Raw genomic sequence first — 6,378 nt, 5'->3', positions numbered from 1 at the left:
GGCGTGTAAAGTATTGTACCTCCCTTATGGCGTGTGATTCAAACTCTTCCAGTTCTGATCTGATCGCAGCTAGGGTCATTGGGGACCGAGTGGTCAGATAGTCCTGTTCGAGTGCTTTAAGTTTGGTTTCCGAGTTGGTTAAGGACTGCCTTATAGCTTTCAGGACCCCAGCTTCCCTGGAGATGCACATCCCCCTGATGTATGCTTTGAACGCCTCCCATCGAATCCCCTCGGGCGTATCGGTTGTATTATTCTTTTCGAAGAATGTGGTTATGTCAGCTAGGATCTCAGCTCTGAAGACGATGTCTGATAGGGCGGTGGATTTGAAGCGCCAGTGGGGTCTTAGGGGCACTGCGTCACCGAGTTGGATCTGTAGGAGTACCGGGGAGTGGTCAGATAGCGTGCGTGCAAGCATCTTGACATCTGAGACTTTCCCTACCAGTCTGCCGGAGAGTAAGAACAGGTCTATCCTCGAGGAGCTGTCGTGGACAGTGGAATAGAAAGTATAGTCTCTGTCGTGGGGGTGGAGCGTTCTCCATATATCATGTAAATTGAGGGAGTCCATATGCGAGAGAAGCCGCTTGGTCGCTCTTGGTGTGGGTCTGCGATTGGACGTCGTCCTGTCCAGTAAACTGTCCAGTGTTAGGTTCATGTCCCCCCCCCATATTATGGGGACGTCTATGTATTTCATAAGTATGGCCGTCACTTCATCAAAGAACTCGGGGGTGTCAATGTTGGGTGCGTACACGTTGGCCAGTAGGCATTCTTCATGAGCCAAGGTGCAGTGCAGGATTACATATCTGCCTTCAGGGTCAACGTGTGATGAGCGGAGGTTAAAGTGGATAGATTTATGAATGAGAGTCAGGACCCCTCTAGCTTGGGTGGAGTATTGGGTGAAATATCTGTTGACACCCCAAGTTTGTGCAATGTTCGATGACAGGTGTTTAAGGGCGTGTGTCTCTTGTAGTAGGAGAACCGTGACCCCGTGTCGCTGTGCGTAGGCCGCGATCCTACGGCATTTTGCGAAGTTTGTTAGGCCACGTATGTTCCATGACATCATTTTAATCGCCATGTAGGTGGCTTACGGAACATCCCAAGTGAAAGCCTTGCCTCTGATGTGCGCTATGAGCGCTGCCATGCAGCACCGCTGCCGTAGTGTGTAGCCCGTCTCAGCCCCCATGCCATTTTGAGCGTAGCCTATCCCAATTTTCCCTCCCCCCACCCTCACCGCCCTGTCCCAACTAGCAGTGTGTGAATACCCACCCTTAGCGTGAACCATTAGCTGCCATCCCCAACTTGGCAGTGTTTGAAAGAAAGCCCAACCGGGGCGAAGACACAAACATTTAGATCTTACAGGAATTGCAGCTGCAGTGGGGGCCACCGCTGCCGTCCTGTCCACCAGTGTTGATACGAATTCTGAATAAGTAGCATAATCATAGGCTCGGCTATCATAAATGAGGTTACAGAGCAAGGATACATATCTTAATGGGCAACAAAAACAGATTCATAAGATAAGAGCAGCAGTCAGTTCTAATCGTTGTCCATCGGGACCGCAGGTGGCTCCGCCAGTGGGATCTGTGCCTCAATGAATTTCACAGCCTCGTCCGGGACTGTGAAGAAATAGAGCTTGTTCCGGTGAGTGAATTTAAGGCGTGCGGGGAAGAGCATAGCGTATTCAATCTTCCTATCACGTAACATTTTCTTCACCCCAGTGAATCTGCGTCTTTCCGATTGGACACCTACTGAGAAATCGGGGAAGATCCTGATTGTTTGTGAATCCATCCTTAATTCTCCCTTCTCTCTAGCCAGGCGGAGTATATGATCCCTGTCGTTGTAGCTGAGCAGTTTTGCTATGATAGGTCTGGGGACGTCCCCGGGTCGCGGGCGGGGTGCCAGGGAGCGGTGAGCCCTTTCGATCGTGAAAAATGGCGAGAGTACGGGATCATCCAGGAGATCTCTGATAAGTTTTTCCACCGCTAGTTCCATACGGCCTTTAAGTGCAGTTTCGGGGACTCCAATTATGCGAATGTTATTTCTCCGCGACCTCGATTCGAGGTCATCGCATTTAGATTTGACCTGCTTCATGTCTCGGACAAGCTCCGATACTGTATTTTGCAGTTCCTGGACATTGTCTTCAGTGGTGCCCGTCCTCTGTTCCACTTCAGTGATTCTAGCCCCGTGTTGGTCGAGCTTAGCCCTTAATGACGCTACATTCGCATTAATGTCATCAAGCTTTTCGTGGAATGCTGCAAAGTTTTTGGCCATGGATTCCATCATGGCGGCCAGGTCCGGCTGCGGGGGGTCCGGCCTAGGGTCGCCCTCCTCTTGGGTTGTAGCGGATGATGCCTGGTCTCCCTTGGGTGTCGCCCTGGCGTATTTGTCCATAGCCCCGGCTTTGTTAGTGTTACGCGATCTATTAGCCATTCTTCGGGGGCAGGGTCAGGGCCAGCACACCGATATAGGTGGTGGAAGAGGCCTGGTGAGATGTGGCGGTGAAACCCGACTTGGCGTGTTCCGGCGATGCCGTTCCTCTCCGCGTTCCCCCCCGCGGGCAGCTCTCCCCCTTACTTTAGGGTCTTGGGTGAAGCATGTACATGGTGCGGGCGCCCCAACAAGCGGAAGTAGGCAGCTAGTGCAGTGTCAAAGAGGAGCCAAAGTGTCCCGCTCCCTGACAAGGAGGTTAGCCCAACAGTCCTTACTAGTCGAGGATATCCGGGGGGGGTAGAGCCGGGCTATCTGCGGGCATTGATATCGAGCAATAGGCAACCACAATAAAGCTTAAGAGCACCCACCTCTTTCAGTTCGCAGGGTGGCTTATCCGCGTATCTCCATGCCGTTCCACCCCATGGCGACCTCCGAGGGTTGGTGGTGGTGATGACCGGTCCGCAGGCGCAAGCCTCCCTCCCGATGCGGCAGGCCCCGCGATAGATACGTGAGGCGAGCCGGGAGAGCCCGCCTGCTCAATGGGGACCGCAGTCGCGGTGATTTATCTGGGCATTCCCGGGGCCCACCGATGAGGAGGAAGTGAGCGCGGAGGGTCCCCCGGCGAGGTCTGAAGGCGAGCCGGGAAGGTCCGCCTGTTCAACGGCCCGAGGGCCGGCGAGGACGGCGATGTCAGCCGCGGCCCGGACGGCCAGCACAGACAGCTCCGGGGCCCGCCGGCGAGGAGGTGACGCGCCCGCTCCGGAGTCCCACGGAGCGCAGGTCAGAGCGCCCGCGGGCCCAAATCCGGATCAGGCCACAGGATCGAGGAGGCCGCCCGCGGAAGGCGGAGCGCCGGCGACCACCGGAAGGCAGTAGCACCAGGGCCCCAGGAACCGCCGGCTAGCCGCGCAGGCCGAGCAGCCGCAGCAGGCCGAGCCGCTCGAACTCCCGGACGGCGGCAGCGTTTTCTTCCCAGTTTTCGGCCACAGCCGCAAGGGAGTCCCAGCAGCAGAAACGCGGCAGTAGTTTGGAGAAAAGTTGCAGGAAAACGCCGATGTGTCGAATAAGCTGGTGGGCAAGGACGGAGCTTCCAGACTAGGCAGCCATCTTCCTTGGCTGCTCAGCAGCGCCCCTTGTGAGTACCTCTCTGACATGAAGGACGTGTTCGGCCAATGTTTGGGAGAATATCAGTATGTCGTCCAGATACGCCACGACATAAACATCCAGAATATCACTAAATATATAGTTTACCAATCGTTGGAAAATGGCAGGGGCATTACAGAGGCCAAAAGGCATCACCATGTATTCATACAATCCTTGGCGAGAGCAGAAAGCAGTCTTCCACTCATCACCAGGTCGCATGCGGACTAAATTGTATGCCCCCCGGAGATCTAGTTTGGTATAGATGGAAGCATTGGTCAACTTGTCTAACAGGGTAGAGATGAGTGGGATAGGGTAACGGTTCTTTATGGTGATCACATTCAGGTGTCTGCAATCTACACAGGGGCGGAGATCGCCTTCTTTTTTCGGGAAAAAAAAATGGGGCTGGCCACGGGTGATGAAGAAGGCCTGATATGACCTAAATGTAGGGCATGGCGGATGTATTCTTTAAGGGACGTTTCTTCAGATGGTGATAGTGAATATATGCGTCCTTTGGGAAGCGATGCCCCATCAATTAGGTCAATAGAACAATCATACGGTCTGTGAGGGTGCAGTATCTCGGCAATGTTTTATCAAAAACCGAATGGAAATCATGGTATTCTGGGGGTACTCCTGACAAAGTGGCTCCCACCGTGTGGGTTGTTTCGGGTGGGTCGTTCTCCCCTACAGGGGCTAAGTGTAAGCCCCCAAGTGCCCTCGCAGGGTTGTTGAAATCTTCTTCCAGTAAACAAAAGTGTTGGCAAATGTCTGATTCAAAAGAAACCTGCTCCGTACCCCAGTCGATGAGTGGGTTATGCTTTTTTAACCAGGGAAGGCCTAGGATTATCCCGAACTGTGGTGTGGATATCAGATCAAAGGACAATTGTTCTTTATGGTTACCCTGAATAATCACGTCCTTCTGGGCGGTCTGTTGTTTAATCGGACCAGAAATGAGAGAGGACCCGTCCACAGTTTGGACTGGTTCGGGATGTGTCTTGGTCACTAGTGGAAGGTTCAATGCTTTGGCCAGAGGTATATCAATAAAGCAACCAGTAGCCCCTGAATCAATAACTATATGTACTGTGTGTGAACACTCCCTATCAGGATGAAGTACTGCCTCAACGACCACTGGTCTTACTGGGCCGAAGGTAGGAACCCTGGGGTTGTGAATCAAGCTTGTCTTGTCCCCCATACTCAAGGACAAGCTTTCTGAAAACCCGACTTGTTCTTCGGGCGTCTTGGGCACTCTTTGACGAAATGACCACTGAGTCCACAGTAGAAGCATGCGTTGTCTGTTCTCCGACGCTCCCTTTCGGTCTGAGTGATGGGACTTCGTAGACCACCTATTTGCATGGGTTCACTTGCACCATCCGGCGGAGAGGGCAAGGGTTTACCTGAAAAACCAGATTCCGCCCGACGTTCGGTCTTCCGAGCGTCTACCTGAAGAGTTAGGTCTACTAGTTCGGGATATGCATCAGGAAGGGAAGGGATGACAGAAAGAGCGTCCTTCATAGCGTTACACAGACCTTTGTAAAATACCACAGCTTTCTTGTTTTCAGGCCATGAAGTCTCAGCTGACAATTGGTTGAAGCGTGTGATGTATTCTATTAAGGTTTGTCTGCCTTGGGATAGTTCTAGGAGCTCTAGATCCCGGGACTGGGCTTTGTACCTGGTATTGAATACTTTGGCCAACTCGCTCACCAGGAGATCAAAATCGTAAAGGGCTGGGTGGTTGTTCTCAAGAAAAGGATTAGCCCAGGTAGCTGCAACCCCGGTCAAATGGGATAGCAAAAAGGCAGCTTTTGTGGTGGAATCATGGAACACCAGTGGTCGGCAAAGAAAGTGAAGTTTACACTGATTAATAAAAGTGCAATATTTTCTAGGATCTCCCTGGAACTTCTCAGGAGGTGCCAATGGAAACTGAGTAGGTAACACCACGGGAGTAGGTGGTGTAGGAGGTACAGAGGGACCCGGTGTTGGTGTTGCCTGATCGCCAAACTCAGCATCTGCCGGTAAAGGGTTGTGGGTACTTTGGATATTATCTAAGCGATGATGTATCGCGGTTGTGGCAGCCGCCACTTCGTTCTAAGGGATGCAACAGCTTGCATTAGAGCAGCCACAGGGTCCCCGGCAGCGGGTTCCATCATCTGGACGACCAAAAAAAATGGCTTCACAGTCTGTCAAGACTTGATGGTCGTGTAGCCGATGAAACCTCCGTCCCCAAGTACCACTCGAGCAAACAAAGAAATGACTGCCCGAGCGGTCCTTGAGGCCACAGGTGGTGGATTTTCATCAGCCGGAACCAGGAATGCCGGAAGATGCCCCCTATGACCACTGTAAGGCAAACACGAAGTTAGGTCATAAACACAGAACCCCAGACTTGTATATGAATATGTAATAAGTCTACAATAGGGCTTACCCTTAGGAGTTGGTCGGGACTTAATAATGGTGTAAGGATGTTTGTCAGAGGCAGCCAGCAAGGGTGACGACCAGATGACAGTTTGGTAAAGCACTTAGTAGGAATGTGTAAGAGGATTCAATTCAACACTACAGCTAAGTCAATGCCTAGTCTGGGATACTGAATGGAAACCCTTATTGATATATCTTTATGTCCAGTTCATGCGTTCTGGATGACTACCCCTATATAACACCCCTCCCTTGGAATCCCCCTGACCCCACTGAGCCAAGAAGTATTTCTGTTTTGCAAGTTTAAAGGTTTATTTGATAATTTAAACAATATATATATATATATATATCACACTTTATAATAAATTAATAATTGAATATCACACTGAATCTGATCAGTAATCAATA

The sequence above is a fragment of the Ambystoma mexicanum genome, chromosome 2q (assembly GCF_040938575.1).
Source record: "Ambystoma mexicanum isolate Mex_15411 chromosome 2q, UKY_AmexF1_1, whole genome shotgun sequence".
In the NCBI taxonomy this organism is placed as follows: Eukaryota; Metazoa; Chordata; class Amphibia; order Caudata; family Ambystomatidae; genus Ambystoma; species Ambystoma mexicanum.
Note: the sequence above shows the minus strand (reverse complement) of the source record.